This window comes from Heliangelus exortis, chromosome 1 (assembly GCF_036169615.1).
Source record: "Heliangelus exortis chromosome 1, bHelExo1.hap1, whole genome shotgun sequence".
In the NCBI taxonomy this organism is placed as follows: Eukaryota; Metazoa; Chordata; class Aves; order Apodiformes; family Trochilidae; genus Heliangelus; species Heliangelus exortis.
In genome coordinates, this window is record NC_092422.1 from 114,962,054 (window position 1) to 114,982,968 (window position 20,915).

Here is a 20,915-nt window from a genome sequence, read left to right on the forward strand (position 1 = left end):
TCTGAAGGAGAATCTTTCTCCATTTTAATTTCTGAAGTGCTGAGGAAGTAGAAAGAGTGCCTTGTATTTGCATATCTGAAGCACAAGGTACTGTTTCCTTTCAAGCAAAGGGGTGCCAGGGACTCCAGTGTGCCCTCTCGCTGCTCCTGCCACAGTGTGCTGTCTAGCATTGCATTTTCAAATAAATTTCAATATTCAGCAGTAGGAGCTTTCATTGTAATCTTTGCAATCCTACCGATAATGTTGGAGTTTTTTTTCTTTCCTTACTCTTTGAAGAAGCACTTCTATGTTCTATCTGTTTTCTAGAATCATGGGGAAAACACAATCTGTGCCCTGGGGAACTTTTTAAAGACTAAAATGCAAGCAGAGGTGATCAGCAGGAGAATACACAAAGGTAATTTTTATACAAACCACTAAATCTTTCTGAAATTGATATGAGAGAAAACAGATTGACACTGAAAATATACAGTGATAAAGGGTATAAAGTTCAGTATTTTTACATAACATTTAACAGGTACATACAGAGTCGAAAGAGCATGTGGTGGTATCCACATTCCCCATAGCATATGAACAGCTCTCCTGGTATGTAGGAGAATCTTTAGCCTGGAAAAAATCAGTCCAGATGTGCCTGACCTACAAGGATATATGGGAGGGCTACAGCTCCCAGTTCTACATGACAGCACAAATTCCTCTCTATGGAAAAAGCATTTAGGTCTCTGATACTGTTCACTTACTAATTTTGGGAAGTGAATGACTTAACCGCTGCTTGAGAAAAGCAAAGGAACAGTGGAAAACAATAGAAGAGGTGGTAAAAGCAGCTGTCAAACTTGAAGTAGAAGACTAAGATTTAAGTTCAGTCATCGTGAAAGAAACCAAGGAAAGTTAGCATCACACAGTTAAAAAAAAATATCAGAAAAGAATCAATCTCTGGGGAAAAGAGCAAGTGAAGGTAGGAGAGTGAGACTATCAGTGCAGTTCAGTGGGGATCGTTCAGACTGTATTTGAACGACTGCTCTGTTGAAAGTTAGGTTAAAACACAACTGTTTTAGGAAAAATAACAAATGGAACTGAAATGCATAAAAAGGAGAAACTCCAGAGAGGAGAGAAAAAACTGAGGTTATGTCTATCCCTATTTCTCAGACCAATTTGTAGACATACATCTTCTTAGAAACCCATTTGTATTACCTTGGATTCAGGCCTAACATGGGAGGACATGAACCAGAGCACAAAAGAGCATAGGAGAACAAAGAACTGCGTCTATAGCCAAGTTCACACATGTGAGAGCTGGCCCAGGTACACATGAATAAGTGGTAGCAAGCAACACACACATGCTACTTCAAATGCTTCACCTAGCAAATGAACTCCATAACATTCCCCCTGAAATGGGTCCTCCCTGGTGTTTAACGAATGGTTGGTCATTCAATGGCCCAAGGCAAAGCCAAGGAAGGTTAACACAGTGACAAAGCAGACATTAACTATGATAACAACTGTTTTCATGGAGGATTATTGCTATTATAAACCTTATTCAACATCATAATGCCATCAGTCATTCCCTACTTTCTCCTTGTGCTCCTGATAAAGTTAGTGTCTTCCACGGTGCAGCACAGCAATCAGCACAGCCAACATCTAAGGCCTTCAGCTTTTTTTTCAGTTTGTTCAAGTGCCAGAAGTATTTGACTTGGTCTGGAAGATACACCAGAATAAAGAAGGCCTCTATCTACCAAGCTGAACTCCACCAGCACCTTTTCTCCTGGAGTAAGCAAAGGAAGAGAATTGTCTCCACCAGGCAATTTAGTTGGCACAAAGAGAACAGAGGGAGTGTTAACATCCATCAACTAGGGATGCCTTCTGAAGCAGTTCTTGTGGGGGTACAGAAACTTGAGGGTACCATACAATAGAGCTCATCCACATCTAACTGAAACTGCAAAGAAAAAGAATTAAACAGAGCTGTCACCTACCACACATGAGACCAATGCACTGCAATTAATGCATCATCTCTGAGTGTTGCAAAGAATGCATTCAGAAAGGTGCAAAGAATATAGCTTAGCACCTCTTTCAGACAAAGCTACCTTTTTCTCTTTTTTTTTTTTATTTGTTTGTTTGTTTGTTTGTTTTTGGTTTTCTTTGGGTTATTTTCCCCTGACAAACACCACCACCAGCTATGGAAAACCATAGTTTTCAACTATTTCTCCATATAAGGATCCCTCCAAATCTTCCAGTGGAAGTGTGAATCCCAGCACAGAGAACATACTTTCTGTCAAATGATCGTGTTCCAAGTTACAATTGATTCACTTTGTAAAAATCAATGATGGGTCTATGTGGGGGAGGAGAAGAGGGGGCTGTCAGGGTTACCAGGAACTCTTCACTTAAATTAAAAAATTACTTTCCTTAGGAGACATGTAAAATACATTGCCTCAAGTAAAATGATGTATAGCCTTTTATTTGCAGCATCTTCTAATGCTTAAGGCATTGAAACAAACTTGGTGCTTGAAACAGGAACCTTTTCTAGGGAAAAAACTCCACTGTTTGGTGTTTTGGAGGGTGCAGGGAAGGCATCCAACCACAGAGGTGATTAAAGATGGAAACCAACAGGCTAAAGCAACAGATGCTAAAAAGGTGTCATTATAGAATCACTTTGTGATGTTCAGAAACTACAACAACAGAGATGATTTTTCTTTAGCAGCAAGGTATAGGAAGCATTACTCTGCAAAGAGTTTAACTCAGCCTCCCAAGAAAATTCAAGAGCCTCAGCCACAATTAGGCCACCGAGGGCTCAAGAAGATAAGTCTGATTAAAAATCTCAGTGCAGAGATCAGTGAGCTAACAACACTTGATCTTGTCAGCTCTGCCACATCAGCCTCCATCTACTTAGTGGTGTAGGACCAGGAAGGAGGTGGAATGGATAGATGTTGGCCATAGATTTGTTTTACAGGGCTGTGGGAAGGAAAAGGAGAACATACAGCATCATCCATCCACTGGAAATGAAGTAATCAGTGAAACTTACAGAATCTAAATCTCAATTAGGCTTTGAAGTTTAAAAATTAAAAAGACCAAGATCAGATGGCTGAAACATTTGTATCCAACCTATACAATAAATGTGTTTAATAATAGTGGTACTTTAAACTTCGCTATCTCCTTCTACTTTAAGATCTCAAAAGCCTTCGCAAGCTTTAGAAATAAAGCCTCATTATACCTCTGCAAGGTCAGCACTATTATTCTCATTTTTAAAAGTGAAATAACTTAGCCGAGGTCACAGGGAGGGAATCAGTAGCAGAACTGGGAATAAAGCTTATCTTTTTTGTCTCTTTGCTATGTATATTTAAGGTAATCTGCTATGTAAAAATACTTGAGTATATGTCCAGTTTTTTTCTTTACATTTTTCTGATGAATAAAGAGGGTCTAAAGTATTTTCTAAGAGTTTGTCTAAAGGACAACAGGAGTACTTCAAATAGGAGCACAAATTTAATTTTCAATTAGAAAATCTGCAGTAAAATATGCTAAATTAAATGTTAGTTCATAAATAACAACAATAATGATAATCATCATCTGCTATAGCACTACCAGAATAACTCCCTATGTGATTACTGTATTTGAGAATTGAAGTAAGATACCTCTGATACAATTACTCTATCTCATTTAAGGCTATGCCACAGTGGTATAATTATAATTATTCCACTACAGTTCTACCAGTCCATTTCCCTGTGTAAAGTAAGCCCTAAGGGATTCTTTTCCTACTTCCATTCAACATTTGAAATTTATATTCTTTTTACCCTAGACATTTTCTGATGAGTAGAAAATTCAGAAAAGTACTGCATCGCAGGAGACCTGGGGGCACATCTACAGAAAGCATTAAGTTGTTGCAACTCTGACTCTGTATATCACCTGAGGATCTGCTTTTTATAAGGTGAGGAGGAGGGATCTGCAAGAACACTGAACCAGTTTTGTTTTAAGCCACACTGAACTGAAATGAATTGGAAGCCATCTGTTTTCCAGGGAAACAAACAGAAACTCCCCAAGGTCCAAAACCTTTGCCTGTCCTCTCCAACAGGGTGGACTGCATGAAAGACAGCTGCTGAGGTTATCAACCTCCCTAAAAGGACCCAGGGTCAAGTAGTCTTTGACATTCTCAATATGTCTGTTCAGACACTATAAATGAAACACCACAAGCTTAGTAGTCTTTAGTGTATTTTTCTTTTCCACCCTAGATGAAAAGCCAATGTATACCCATTTAAACAGGTGTGGTATTGCATGCCAGACACCTAAACTGGAGCACCTGTTTTAGAACTTAAGAGCTAAATCCTGCCTTGCAAGCCTGTAATGTCATCCACAGAACATCCACCTTTTTGCTCAGAAAATTTTACAAAAATTGGGTATTAGGAAGAAAATCTAACAAACTTCTGACCTTAGAAAATCTAACAAACTTCTATGATATACTTCTACCCCTACCTTTGGCTCCTATTTCATGACTTCTTCTAGTACATCTGCCCTTAGGTCACTATTAAGAGTTACAACCACTGGACTGTGTGAACCATGGCTGCATTCCCATAGTGAAGGAAGCTTCCTCAACTCTGGCTTTATTTTTGTGCAAAGGAAAATTGAAGACTGGTGGGAAGGTGGTTGAATAAGAACTTTGGAAAAACATACAGCTTAGATCTTTGCAGTCATATGTTCAGACTTCAGCAGTCACACTTTTATTTTACAGTTCTGCATCTGTAATTGCACTGTGTCCTTTCCATGTGATTGACAGAGCCTTGCATTGTTAATGCTCACCTAATAATAAAAAATTGCTACAAAATCCCCTGAGAAGCCTTGTTATAGGAGCTTGCTAAGACTCCTAACAAAATACTTTCTGTGAATTTCTGAGGCTAGACAGAAGAATGTAGATGTTTTCTGAAACAAAGGCAAAAGAAAAGACCTGCTCCTTCAGGATATCCATGTCATGCTAATGATTTCCATTAGGTCACTACATTTTAAGCTCATAGTTGAGGCAGCGAGAACTAGAGATAGTCAGAAAAGTCAACCTACTTGAAACACAAGGCAGAAATGACATGGCACATCCAGTTTACAGGTGCTACCTAGGAAAGATCTCTACCATGATTAGCAGAAGCTGTATCCTGGAAGCTGAGGCACCACCACTGTGACAGCACAACACCCACAAACACCTTCCATGGCAGAATTTTTTTTTGGTCAGGGTGCCTTCGAATAAATGCCCACTGACCCCTGTGCTATATGCATTCACTGAATCATCCAGGTTGGAAAGGACCTCTGAGATCATCAAGTCCAACCACTGTGGTTCCCAGACCATGGCACTGAGTGCCACATCAGTCTCATTTTAAAAACCTCCAAGGACAGAGAATCCACCACCTCCCTGGGCAGCCCATTCCAATGCCTGGTCATTCTCTTTGTAAAGAATTTCTTCCTAATACCCAATCTAAACCTCCCCTGGCAGAGGTTAAGTCCATGCCCTCTTGTCCATGCCTTCCCATTGCTTTTGGTGGGACTCACCACAAATGCTGCAAAGCACTGGCTTTAATTTACCATCAGGAGAAAGAAACCAATCATCCATTCAGCATGCATGAAGCACCAAGCAGCCATCAGAAAATAAAGACTTCTGCCATCACAACTAACCTGGAGTGGATTTGAGATAACGACTGAGAACAAAATTCATATTCTGTATCTGGCACAGATCCCTTTGCCGAGACAGCAATCCTTTGTCAGGCATGCATTTGATCTGGAGGGCCACTTGCTGCATGGATCAGGTGATGAATGAACAAGAACACAGACAGAAACATCCTTGTGATGGAGGGAGATCCCTAGAAGGAGTTTGATCTGGATATCAAAGAAGGGGTGAGGGAGATGAAAGAGGTTCAACAAAACCACAGCCAATGTGTTAAACAAGCTTCTTTCCAGTACACCCCTAAGGAGGGAAGTCTGTATCAAAGAGGAGCAGCTGAGCCAAAAGATCATATTTAATGAATCAAGTCATAGTACCTACTTTAACAAAGACAACTGAGCACAAATACTTTGCAACATGACCCACTTACAAGAGCATGGAGGGTGCAAACAACAAGACAGGTTTGTTTCAGGAAAAAATTGAGGTAAGAACCCAGATACATAACATCTTTGTCAAGTTCTTTGCTGTCTGGGCAGTGTGCTCCTCACTGCAGCTCCACTTAACCCACCAGCGAAACAAAGGGTTGACACAGTTTCATCTTTCTTCTAAACATCTCAGAGATGCAGATTTTTCTAAAACTGAAGCATGGTCTTTCACCTCTACAGTAGGACTGAAAATGTGCAGGTAATATTGGTAATACCTTTTTTTTTCCACCCTGATTTGGAAACAGCTGCCAAAGGAAAACAACTGCCCTGCACTTTGTATACTGTTCCTTTCAATCCTCCAGGGCCATCACTACTCCACTATAAGGAGAACAAGAAAAAAGAGCTTTGTGTTCATCTAAGTTTATCCCAGTGAAAGCAATGGAGATGCACTGTGTGCTACACTGAAATGAATACTTTCTCTCTTCTCCTGAGGTCTTCATTTCAGTCTGGCAGCACAGGAATTTGGTATTATTAATTGCGCCAGTGTTTAAAGAGACAGACCCAGGGGCATGTGGGGATCCATCCCTTCACCTCAAAATTTTTATTTCAGATGGCAGAGAAATGGAAGAATTTGACTTGGCAGGAGTAGTTTTTACTTTAAGCTGCTGCTCTATGCATGCTCTCTCCATCCCCACAGCACCTTCCTTTAACTTTCCCCTAGGGAGAAAGGGTCGAGATTTTTAGAAAGAGGAAGGGACAAGAGAAGGATAGAAAAAGCAGGTTAACTGGCAGGCAGATATTTGTAGCCAGTGGGAAAAGAAAGCAGCAGCTGAAGTTTGTAAAAAAAGAGAGATTCAAACATTTTAATCCTGTGGCATCTGTAAACATGCAGTTCATTTGCTCATTTATTTTTAGTCTTTCCTGGAGAACAGGAAACATTGTGAGAGAGGAAGGAAAGGAATTTTTTGGTTCTGTAACTGAAAGCTTTCTAAATTTTGAAAAGTGACTGCCATTTAGGCAGGATTTTGACTTCCCTGCCTAGAAGACTGAATTCCTCCTTAAAGACACAGCCAACATCACAGTACAGACCTGCTCCCAGACATTAGCCCTAAAACCTGCTCCATCTCTCATCTGAAGGAACTGTTTCTGGTAGAGTCAGCATAGCTACGTGCCTTATGCTATTCAATCATCATTTGGACAGCAAGTGATGGTGATAAATTGGAAGCAGGTGCCAAAGTATTTTTAGAAATGTAGAAATTGATACTAGCAATATGGACTAAGAGCAAAAATTATTTCACTTGCCCAACTAAACTCCAAAGTAGGTGAAAATCATCAAACTATCAATTAAAAAAAAAAAAAAAAAAACCACATAAAAACAAAAAACACCATGAAAGTGAAAGCAATGAGACCTACATCATATAATAAATGTCCAGAGAACTCGGTTCCAGATTTATTTACTTTAATTTTGGGGTCCTGGAATGCGCCACTGCTCAGGTAAGATAAGAGATGTCACTAACATGCTGATGTTTTACCCAACATAATACCCAGCCTTGCATAAACAACCATTGCTACAACAATATGAGCTTGAAATTCCTTTTCCTTTTAAATGCCATTTCCCACTGGGAATATGCATTGCCCCACCTCACTGCAGAGCTTGGGGTTTTGACATATTCCCCTTGATTTCTTATCATCTAATGGTGAGACATGGGCCTGATTTCAAGGAGCACAAGGAAGACTTGATCCATTCACTTTTGTCTCCTCTCTCCCTGTGGAAGTAGAAGGTTAGTGTGGATGATTGTCTGCTATTTTAAGGTTCCCCTAGGAAAGACAACTCCTCAGCCAGCTGTTGAAGCTGATTTCCTGACAGCACAAACAAGAAGGAGCAAGGCAGGGGACCTGGGCAAGTAGACAGCATGAGATACCATATGAAATCTACTTTATGCTTACTGTCTGGACAGAAACTTAATAGTGGATACAAGCATTCAATAGAACTTAGCTTTTGTCTCTTCAGTAGATATACTGCCCTATTTTGCCCTTAGAAGCAAGGAAAAGTAGAAGCACAGCTACTGAATGGGCAAGTTTGAGTTTATCCAAAGGTTACAGAACAGGAAACCAAACAATTTTTTTCTTTCTCATAATGGTATGTGATTTGACCAGCACAATGTAACTGTGCAATATCTTAATTAAATTCTTATTGAAGACAACCTTACTTCAAGCTAGACTTCTCCTTCCCTTCTCTCTTTTCTAATTTCCAGAGCAGATAAAATGAACACTGATGATCAATGCAGTTCAGCTGAAGTTCAGCACGGAGGCACTTCCACGCAGCACACTAACTAAAGCAAATCCAAAATACCACTGTGTAACACACTTTGTCAGGAGACAGCCAAAAAGGCATCCCTGGAGTTCAGTGTACAGGCTACTCCCTCAGATAAGACAGACTCAGACTTACTTGGCTGTGATATTGCACCTTTTGCCCTTTCCAGTTTAAAGTCAGGACAATAACTCCCTTTTTCTTGCCCTTTCTCCCCATTTTCTATTTCTCAAAATCAAATAAGCAAAACAAGGACTAATTGACAGGGAGAAATGAAACAGAGCAGAACGTGGTAGATATACAGTTAGATGGGAGAAGGTATAGCAAAACAGAAAAGAACAGCACCCACTTGCACCCACCTGCTCCTCATTTTTACAGGGAACCACATTTTAAGAGCTTTGTTCACCTCTACTTTACAGAAATCACTACATTTTTATACCTGCAATTGAGCTTCTGTTAATCCTTCTTTTGGGGAAAGCTTCTGAAAGTCCTTCTAGTTTTTGGTTTCCCACTAGGGACATGCACAAAGCCCTCAAAGCCAGTGTTTCACCAGGCCCCCACTACAAGAATTTGAGTTGTTGGAACATGTTCAGAGAAAAGCAACCAAGTGAAAGTGAAGGGTCTAGAGTACAAGTCCTATGAGGAAAAGCTGAGGGAAATGGGATTATTTAGTTCAGAGAAGAGAAGGCTGAGAGGAGACCTTATTGCTCTCTACAACTACCTGTGCTGTCTTCTCCCGAGTGAATAATGATAGCATGGAAGGAAATGGCCTGAAGTTGCACCAGATGAGGTTTAGGACAGGTATTAGGAAAAATTTCTTTACTGAAAGTGATCAGGGACTGAAACAGGTTACCCATGAAGGTGGTGAAGTCCTTATCCTCAGGGGTGTTAAAAAATGTGTGGATGTGGTGCTTCAGAACATGCTCTAGTGGGCATGGTGGTTTTTTCTGGGTTAACAGTTGGAATCTGTGACCTTAGAGGTCTTTACCAACCATGACAGCTCTATGATTCCGTGATCATGCTTTGGCCATAAAATCTTACCAGAGAGTAAACTAAGGGGCAGGAAACCTCAATGGACTAGACCAAGACCTTAGTGTGTCTGTTGTAATGCTGGAAATGCTTCACATCTGTTCTGATAATGATGGCTTTTTGCCACAAGACCAGGACAACATAGCAGCAGGGTGAACTTTCCTATGTCACCTATTTAAACACTTCCAACATGTGGGATTTTTACAGTAACTAAAAAAACTACAGCATTAATTTGGAACATAGTCCAGAAGATAAAGGATCTGGATTTAATATCTAGTAGTGACTCCCTGAGGCACAGGGTGGTTATATGGTGTAAATGAACCATGATAGATCTTGCTCCAAAGATCACTCATGCTGGGACAACAGTGAACAAACAGCTGCACAAGGCAATCATGAATCAAAGGAGAAAAAAAAAACAATTCAGAGCCAAAAGGCTTCTATTTCAGTCCTAAGTTGTTGTGGTGTCATTGTTTCAATTTGAGGAACTAAAGCAGGCTTTCTGATTCTAAGAGGAGTGGCACACAGAGGGGTCTATTCCCTCCCATTCCCTGCCCATCCTCCAGGCAGACCATCAGCCCCTCCTCTCTTTCGCTGGCTCCTGGCTTGGCTGCTCTTCTGTTGCCCTCCTTTATCACCAGCTCCCCATGTGCTCTTCAGAGTCCATGCCTATCAGGTGATGGGAAGAGCCATGGACACCCTCCTGAGTCAGCCCTGCCACAAGGATCCCTCTGGCACCTATCCCTGCCAGCATCGAGATTGGGTTGTGTATTTATATATTTATATATAAATATATATTTATATATATTTGTATATAATTGTATTTTTGTTACTTTATCCTTTCTGTTATTGCCTTTCTCCTGTGCTAGCAAGTCTGTTTCCAATTGTTTTCAATTTCCAACTTTAAGCCTTCAGTTTTTACTCCCCTTCTCTTTTCCCTTGTGGGGGAGGGAGGGGTGATAAGAATTCTGTCCTTTGGTTTTTGGTCTGCCCAAACTGCTAAGCCGTGACATCTAGGAAAGAAAAAAAACAGTCATGGTGTTTTCCTTCAGAAAATCCTGAACTTACAGGAAACCAAGAAACTCTTTTGATAATTGTTCAGGATTTTAAACATTTATGAGAAAGATGGAGGCACCCCTGAAGTTCATCTTCTCCAGCAGTGTCCATCCCAGGCCTATTTTATCTAGTGAACCATTCCACATTTATGGGGAATGCTTCAGCTCTGCATCCTACATTGTCTGCTTTGAACTGCAAGGAGCCTACCAGCTCCAAGCCCTGCTTTCCTCTCTCAGAAAGCCTACAGTCTAAGGAAATACTATTGTGGTCAGTCATGATCAACAGACCTATTCTCTTTAGATCTTTTTTTTTTTCTTTTTTCTTTTTTTGTCTCCTTCAATTTGAGGTTTTTTTCCTTTCTTTCTATATATGAAGGCAATATTTACAGCCAAGGCAGTGCTGAGTAAGATGCAGTGATTATGGCTGATTTTATCACAGCCGTATTACTTAGCTGCAAGGTGAAGCGCTGTGCTAAAATGGATCATGAATCCCTGAAATTGACTATCCGTCACCTTTATAATCCTGATGGAAAGGCCGGTCAGATCAGGCCTGACAACTTCCCATGCAAACGAGACTACAATAGTGACGTCCGCTTGCTTCAAGGCATTTATTTGTCTGGAAAGGAAGGTGATGCCTTAGGGAAATGGACCACAGAAAAAGGCAGAGGAGAAACCAGCTACCCCAACTGCCTCTGCAGGAATCAAGTGTGAACAGAGGAGCCATTTAGGCACAGAAAGACTGTTGCAGGTATTGGATAAAAGAATATCACAAGCAACTAAGAATCAGGATTGCAGCATCAAGGCCTCCCCCTGGGCTGATGAATTTCAGTTTCAAAGCTAGGAGAAAGAATAACCAAAAAAACCCAAACTCCTCAGCGGGAATTTGTGACATGACATCTACAAACAGGAAATACTTTCAGATATCTGAAGAATCTAATCATGCATAGTGCACATTCAGTGTCAAAGCCTTTCTTGCACTTTAAAAAGTGTCTATGTTTCGAAACCAAATTCATCAGGGTATTATCACTGGCCACCGTTACATGTGGCATCTCTTCAACAAAACCTACAGAGTGGTGGCCACAACCAGTCTTACACAGGGTGTTTATTTGGAGATAACCAGCACAGATGATAAGAAAATTTTTAAGCTATCCCAGTGAATCTTCTTGACTCACATATGGCCACATGCAAGAGGGACTCTGTAGGAGAAAAAACTAACTTTATGTTATTGTTTCCAATGAGACTGTTGTGCTGCTTCTGGTAAACCCAGAACAACCATCTTTTTAAGGGAAGAGTTGTTCTGAAGTACAAACACAAGTTGTCTCATTCATACACCTTCCAGGCTTGAGCCTATTTCAGTACCACCAAATACTGAGGAGGATGTTTGTTCTTTGTGTCTTTTCTATTCCCAGTATAGCACCTTACCAATCAGGCAGCCTAGACATAATCATCGACACTAATGTATCTTATTCCTTCTTATGCAAAAAGATGACAATGCAATGTATGTCTCAGAGCTATTACACACTTGTCAAAAGTGGCGTAGACTCTTTGAGATGCACAGATAGACAGTATTAAAGAAGGGCAAAGGGTACTTACATCTTCTTCTCACCTGTCCTTTTTTCCCCTTTTCTCTATTGCCTCTCCGGGGTAAGTCACATCCCAGCTAAACCTCTTAGTGAGTGATTACATTAGAGATATTACTAATTACCAAATGTCGTCTGCGTGGTACAATCTTATCTATGCCCCACACTTCCTCCCCTGAGGTGAAGGGGCTTGATCCATTTCATAAAAGTATCCTATTTATCAGCTCTAACAAGCTCCATTCCCTCAGGCTTGAAGGTAGAAGTCTTTCTTTTTTTCTTTTTTCATCCTAAGTGCAGATTCAAAGCTTTTCTGCTAGAACCTCTTGCAGGGAGGAAGGTTTTCTTCAGCAGACTAGTGGATATTATCCTTTGTATATAAGAGGAGCCAGTCAGTTCCCAGTTCCCAAGGTGCTGTGTTTCAGATAATGCACTCGTATGCTCTTCCCCTCAGACACCATGCAGCAAGCAGTGCAGTTCTACCACCTACCATAGGGCAGAGGAAATCAGTACCTATCCTGCTGCTGCGAACACGAGTTTTGAACACGGGGTAAGAAAGGAAGAGGAAAAATAGGTGGAGGTTTAGAGCAAGGCCATAAATGCTTTGGTAAGACTACTAAATCACAGCTGTAACATAACCTGGTATTTTATCTCTAGAACCTCCAGCTGACCAAATTCTGCCAATGCCATGCACCTCTGCCCTGTAGTACTCCCTATTAGCCCAGCGTGATGCTCACTGTGCACAGTTCTCACAAAATATCTGACATGCAGTGCCTCCCTCTAACATTCTGCTTTGGAGCTGAGGTGCCCACTGCACAGAAGTTCAGAGTAACTGCCAGAGAAAATAGGTACAAATAAGTAGGAAAGAAATAAATACAGGTAATGACCTTTTTACACACTTTCTAGTTGGACTTAGGTCTCTGGAGGATTAACAACATAGCATGGAGTAGGCACAATGACCCTGTGGTTTTGGTTACAGCACCTCTAGTTCCCAAGGTTTTAACAGGCTAATTCTATCTTGCACTATTATCCAGAAGGCAGTTTGCTCCCTTATTAGTAGATACTTCAGTTGTATTCTTTCTGGGGTTTGGTTATTTTTGTGTTTGAAGGTTGTTAGTGTGCTGGTTTTTTTCATATAATTTGTGTGCGTATTACTTGCTGTCCCTGGAATTCATTTTGTTCCCTGCTAATGAAACCTCTGCGTCGCCAACAAAGCAGAAAATAAAAAAGGTAAATAGCACTCTCCAGAAACAATTTGTTTCTTGTTCTGTAAATTCTTGCCGAACAGCATCTCAGGGAATTTACACCCCAATAAGAGAAGAGAGAAGTAGAAGGTGACTGAAAAGGAGGTGGATGAAGGGGCTACAAATGCAGTTAGCTGATCTGGAAAGGAAACAGTAATTATAATCACACTGTAGACAAATAGGTACCCAGGCAGCTGCACCTGTGAAACTCCAGAAAGCACTTGAGCAGAGGCAAACCATGTGATTGAATAGAAACCAGTGATTCCAGAGAGATTTGATGGGGAGATTATCCTTCTGATGTTTAACCCTTTGCAGATATGCCAAGAGCCTCTCTCTGCCTCTGCCAGAAAAGAGACCAGGTCACAGAGAATTAATGAGAAATTGTGCTCTGCAAAAACACAGTGACATAAGGTAGGTAAAAACTGCATCGGGTGGCATTGGTGTCAGTGAAGATGAAACAAAGAAGATTAAATTTAAGAAGAGGTGATGCTGGGTTTTTTTTCAAGCATGTGTGCTGCTACCTACCTGCTAGGGAAAAACAAAAGAAGTTCTACCAAATGTAGCTTCTTTATGCCATTATGATCATTTTCATCCATCTGAACATGAGTCACAAAGCTGAAATTTGCCAAGAAATAGAACTGCCAAAGAGGCTTTCAAGTTAATATTGAAGATCCTAAATTAATGGCTTGCAGTTGAAAAGAGCTGAACTTCCAGCTGCTTCCACTGATTTTGCCGTATGACAGACAGAATTTAGACTCTCCAGTCCAAAAAGAGAGGTAAAATCAGTATTGTGGAGCAGGAAAAGAGGAGATCTTCCATGCTTCCGACCATATAGTCAAGTAATCTCTTACTGCTTAGGAACTAATAACATAAATTAGTATTCTTCCTGGAAAAACAAACAAAGCAACATCAGATCCAGGCAGAGAGAGATGCACTGAAAACCAGGACCTATTTTTAAGATGATTCAACAGTTAAAAGTAGCTAAGGGAATTTGATGGCCAAAAGCCATGGGGCCCTAAGCCCCTAGTCTCCTTTGAAAATGCATGCACAGTCTACCACACATGAACACACTTTGCACTATCACTATGTTAGTGGACCAACCCTTGTACAGAAGATTCCATAGAAACAGCTCTACTGCTAAACCATATTTATTGAGCTTTAGGCACCATGTAATTTATACCTCTCTCCTTGCCAAGTTGGAAAAACTCCATCAACAATAATAACAACAACACTCTAATTCAATTGGTACGTTTTTAACCTACAATGAGCAACCTGTTATATCTATAAAGAGCTCTTTAGAAGTTAGGCAAGGTATTAATTGAGCTGCTAGGAGACCATGCAGGTTGGTTTTGTAGTAACTCCACTGTAAAAAAGAATGTAGCAACCAGAAAAATCCTGGCAAGACAGCAGCACCATCTCAGGAGATGATTGCTGCAGCTGTACTAGTTATTTACATGAAGTCAATTCCAAGTGATTATTAAGAACACGAGGTTTATCGTGTAATATAAAAGGCCAGTTCATTATGTCCGCAAAAGCTACAGTTTAAATGGCAAACCTCAATAATTCAGTTTTTCTAACAGCAGCTTGGGATTTAATCACTGCACAATAACTGCATTAATTCTCAATTAATTTCTTAATGGAGATGTAATTGTCTTGAGCTTCATCTAAGGGGCCAAAATCTGCTCTCACCAGCATAAATCCAGTGGAACTTCATGTATAAGAGTAGGATGATTTCAACCTAAAGAAACTTGAAGTCAGCAGGCAGCTGAATTTTACACTGTTATCAGAGAAAACAGTATGGCCAAAACATCATTTACACTTTTACACTTTCAGTTCCAAATGACTCTCTTTTGCCTGGGCAAAATCCATACAAGTACTAAATGATATCACCTCTCTTTACTACTATTATAATCATTCATTTGTAAGACATACTTTATCCTAAAGGGCTGCAAAGCATTTTACTGCAGGGAGAACATTTCATTTAACACCAAAGTGCTTTCAGGCTTGGGGTGAAGAAACCACCTTACATAGAAGAAGGGGCTACAAAGGCCAAAACCACATTTCCATTTGGTTAAGACATTCAAGCTGACAACTCCAAGTACTATAACAAGTCCTGTATGAACAATTTAAGGAAAACAATTCAGAAAGTATTCACAAGAACTCATATACTATTAAATTGTCAAGCACACTGGATATTCTTTAAGTAGAATTGAAGTCACTGGTAACAAAAAAAGTTATCACTGCTACAGTTATCTTATAATATATAGAACAAAATGGTGATGGCAAGAAACTGATGCTGTAGGAAGAACACCTACATAGCATCAACAGGGACAGACAAAACAGGCATTTTTCAGATCCTCCATTTGCCCACTCCAGTTGATGAACTCTTAGTGGTACAAGAAAGGTGAGAGCATAAAGAGCATCAAGGCAATAAATCATTTGGAGTAATCACTAGGCAGGTAGATGTTACGGTGACAATATTGTAAATCACAGAGAAGACTTGAGATTACCAAGTGCCAGAGGATGAATTCTAGCTGCAAGGAGGTCTTTGGGACTCATCCCTTTCAAGACTGTATCAAGCACAAAGTGTGGTAGTAACAGTTCCTACCATTCTAGTCAGCCAGGTAAGTGGCAAATTCAACACATCACTGTGGGTAAACAAACAAAGCAGATAATGTCTTTAACTTCAGTTTAAGACCTCCCACCTACCACTGTATACAAATACATTTTTTTCCTGCTTCAAGCACACAGGTAGAGATTTTTCAGGTACACATGTTGAGGATTTTCCTACTTGCACCACAGCAAACACATATGTATTTTCCATCCTTTATATATTAACTCACACTATCGGTGACATAGAACCACCAACAGCCTCTCTCGTGTTCTGTTGAATATTTATCAAATAAGCAGTTCACAAACTGCATACTGCTAAAACATCATGCATCTTCTTGTCTGCTCCTTGAGGACCTTCCTTTACAAACACTTCTCTGACACAGCTTTGCAAGCATCTCACACAACAACTGTGTGATGCTACAAACCTGCACACCGCAGAGAGCCAGTAGCACAGCTATACTGCACTAGGAGTCAGTATTTTAAAAAAATCCAGCAATACCCACTTAGTCAGCTCTACTTTGTCTTCAAGTCTATATGCAGTGCTTATCCTCTTCCTCTAAATGTGATGATTTCCAACTACTGGGAAAAAAACCTGCCAGAACAGTTTTGATTCCACTTTTTATCAAAATCAGACCTATGGAAATTGTTGACTTCAATGAAATGTTTGATGGCTCAGCGTTCAAGTGTTTCATAGTGAAAATCTCAGAACATTTTATTTAGATCCATTCTTTTGATTTTTGTGTCATACTAATATTTAATCCACAGCTCTCTATCAGATGTTTGAGGATTATTATTTACTTACTGGTTTAATACAATAAAAAACTCAAAGTAAAGAAAACATATAAAAAGAAAATAGTTAGTGTTAAAATAAAAAAGGTCCCTGATAAAAAACGTTTCACAGAAGGAACGTTGATCTGACCTGAGAGCTGGAGATGAGGGTGTTCTTTATATTGAGCAGAGCGTGGAACAGGAACTTTGACTATAGTGTAATAGAGCTGTTGCATTGCCTGTGTATTTGGAAGCCTAAATATGTGTAGTGTGTTCTAAACATCACAACTATTTTGGATGTCCTGTGCCTCTAAGGTAGAAATTGGCTTCACTGTACTCCTTCAAGATCGAAGAACCCTGTTGTAGGAAATTTGAGCTCCGAATTCAGAATTCATCTCTCAATTTATCTCCATATTCTAGCACCACAATATAACTGCACAGACAGTCTGGTCATCATAAACTCTTCTGGCCATTTCATAATCTGTGCCAGGCCATCTGGGGAAGACAACAAAGCTTAGAGAAAGAAAGGAAGATGTCACTTAGCTGTACCTGAGAAAGAAAAGGGATTTCTTGAGTGAGTTTGCTGCTGTAGCCTCTGGCAGTTCATGGTATCACAGGCTTTGCCTGTGGTATCCTGATTCCCCAGAATGCAAGATAGAGTGCAATTCATGTTAGGGCAGATTTTCCAAAAGCAGGTGACAGACGAAAGATTCATCTGTGGTTCAGCATGTCACTGGATTCACTAACTTTTCTATCTTTAGGTCCTTATACCACATCCATCACTACAGCATCTCAGCAGATGGTGATGTTCATCAGACGCAAAATCAGTGCACAGCCAAGATTACAAAAAATGGTGGCCAAAATTCGGTTCTTAAATTCATGCTTTGGCAGTGGAACAAATTGTATGGCCTTCCACACCAAAAGAACAAAAATGATCCGGCAAAATTCAATTAACCCACCATGCTGAACCTCCACAATTACTTACAAATGCACATGATCCATAACTACAAATCCAAGCCAAAGTACTGGGTTTAGGATCAGTAAAATTCCCTGATGTATGAAAATATTGACGGAGAGTCTGGATGGTACAACAACCTTTTCTGGACTTCAGGCCTATGAACCTGTGAATTTATAAAATTCATACTTCATCCAAAATCATCATCTGTGTCTGTAGTAATCTACACACACATTCTAAGCACCACCCATACATTGGCAGTGTAACAACCCAAGCACTTCTGCACATTGAGGCAGATGATGAGATCGATGAGCTTTGGGTATGACTTTAAACAATTTTTTTTGTTATCCTATGAAACCTGCACAAATTAGCAAAGAGGGATCTTTCAGACTGCTTGCCTGAAAGAAGTCACCTGGACCAAGTTGATAGGAAGTGTCATCCTTCACAGGAAAACATTCTATGGAAAATGTTGGGGTTTTTTTGCAAACGTATCTGAACAGATGAAAGCTGGTAAAAGTCTCTCATTTTCCAACAACTTTGCACACAAGGAGCACTGGGGTTATTACTGGCTCATCAAATATTCCATTAAGACTGACAGTCCAAAAAGAGAAGTGCCATTTGCACAAGTTCTCTTCGAACTCCAGCAGCCCTCTCTGTCAGTGTCATGGCTGGACTAAGATTCTGTAGTGAACAAAAATTAAGTCAGAACCTCTTTAATACATAATTAGCAATAAGAAGAGTGTGAGGGCACTTGAATAATACATCTCATGGCCAGACATGGTCAGTAGAAGGCAAAAGAGAAAGAGCATAAGAAGTTGAGTGGGGGAAAGAACAGATTAAAATGAGACTTTTCTACCTACGTGAATGGAGAGGTCTAGTTTTAAGCTGATAAACAGTAAAAATAGTGCTTTGCATTTATAGAACACTTTACTTTCAAAGATTTCCAAAATGGAGCTTAACAGCTGGTGCCAATGACTGTTGCCTTATTATAGCAGAGGAAATAGAAATCCACAGAGAGAACGTGATATTTCCAAGGGCACTACAGGGTGTCACTGTCAGAGCTGTGACTATAGCCCATTCTCTAATGGCTGGAGAAAATGGGTCTCCCCAGCCTATCCCTGATGAAGAATATCCAGAGACAGGGAAATAATGCACAATACTGGTGAATTTCTCCATTAAGTAGATTAAAGGTGGTTGTTTGGTGTTGATGCCAAGTTTACAGGTGCCAGGTTAGCCTAAGGCTGCACTGGCAAATGTTATGCTCAAAATGTCTGGGAACTGCAGAGAAAAATGAGAGCACAGAAATTATATAGTGTCAAAATTGAGCTCTGAGTCCCTGTTTCCAGCACCTCAAAATACACATGTATTTTTCGCTTGCATTTTGGTTCATATTACTCATCATAATAATTATTGCTTTTATTTCATATTTAATTTAGTATTTAGGATTGCTAAATCAGCTAAATATCTACATCATCTGCAAACAATGGAGTAGACATAACCTCTCATTTTTCTGCAGATCAGCTCTTCTGACATTGATACATTTGCAACCAGTTTTTAACAGGGTGTAAGGTGTCTATTCACCAAGGTATCTGTCACATCTGTGCTTGCTTAGGGCTTTCCCTATCCCTCTAAAGCAATCCTCTTTGGTTTGTTCAGAGGAAGTACCTGGGAAGGGTCATAGTGCCTTACAGGAAATCCCCAGTTGAGAACCAGGAAAAAAAAAGAAAGAAAAAAAGGGGGAAGAGCAAAAAGAAAGAAACAAAAGTGTGAGAAAATGAGAGCGAAAGAAAAAAAAGAAAAGAAAGAGTGAAAAAAGTTTTGGGCTATGGAGCAGCTAGAGGTGGGATAGAAGAGGTTATTTTACTGTTCCCCTTAAAATTAAGCTTCAACAACCAAATAAAGTAAAAAAGGCATGCACAAAAAAGCCTTCAGCTCCTCACCTAAAGGTAAAGCAGAAAAAAAGCAGCATGGTCTTCAGCTAGAGCAGATTACTAAGAAATGGCTCTGTGTGGGCAGATTATAATAATTATAAATAGAAATAAAATTATTATTATTGTTGATGATATTACAATTATAATATTATAATCTCATGGAGTACAAGTGCCCAGGTGCTGGCTGTGGTCCCACAAGAACCTGACCCTTCCAATGGGTCCAGAGGATGGGTCCAGAGGATGATTAAAGGAACACACCAGTACCTTGATTAGAAAGAGCAGAACTTGTAGCATGTAGACCAGTATCCAAGGAGCTCAGATAAGAGGTCCTTGTTCATGACATGTCACTGTAACAATATATATTTGCATAAGAGAGAGACCCTAGAAAAAAAAATTTAAAATACACCTAAGTCTCTATAATAGGTTTTTTTGAAATATTTCACGGGCACCATATTACCTTGCAAAGATGGCTGGAATTGCAGAGTTCCTGGAGGGTGAAACAGTTCAAACAGAGAGGAAACTTACAAGTTCTATTAGGAATGCATGGATTTCAGGCAAATACTGCATGTTTGCAGACACAGAGGGCTCAGGATGGGTCCTATCTTAACTACAGCAGACCTCGACTGTACTTCTGAAAATTAATATGGTTTGGAGGAAATTTTCTTAAATTCAAAGCTAAGGAAAGCTGGCTCATGCTAAGGAGCACTCAAGTCAGACAAAGACATCTGCTAGGGATGACAGTGACAGAGAGATAACTTATTCTGAGAGCAGAGGATAGGACTGAAACTTCAGCTAAAGCAAAGCTGAGAAACATTATGACTGCAGAAATAAAGTCTGAAAAATAGCAGGACATCTGACATAGATTTTCAATAAAATTAGGCTCTGGGCCAAGACTAAGCGTGATTATGCGTGTTCACATCATGGTGGAAGCTTCTGTGCAATAATGGGTAAATGAGCACGCTGGACAACAGAAGAAAACTTGATATAATAAGGACAAAGAGAATGATGAAGATCAATTGAAGAACATAATCTTTTGTTTCAAACTGTATATGAAGGACATACAAGGTTTTAGAGGTGAAGGTGCTGCACCCCTGCAGAATCCAGGGAGTTAATGTTTTGAGATGTTCATAAAGTAAGCTCCAAAAGCCCCAAATATAAGAACATCCATATAACAGTAGGGTTACATCATCATTCTCTTGATCAAGAGGACAGAAAAATACTAAATGCATAATGCTGATGAATATCAAAGCAGTAATCAGTCTAATAAAGCATTAAAAAAGGGATGACTTTGGTTATCTGCTTACAAAAGTGAGTCAGGTGTCATGTTGGGTGACAGTTTAGAAAAATAATTTCTTGATGTGCTAAGTAAATTATCACTTAGAACAGCTGACTCCAG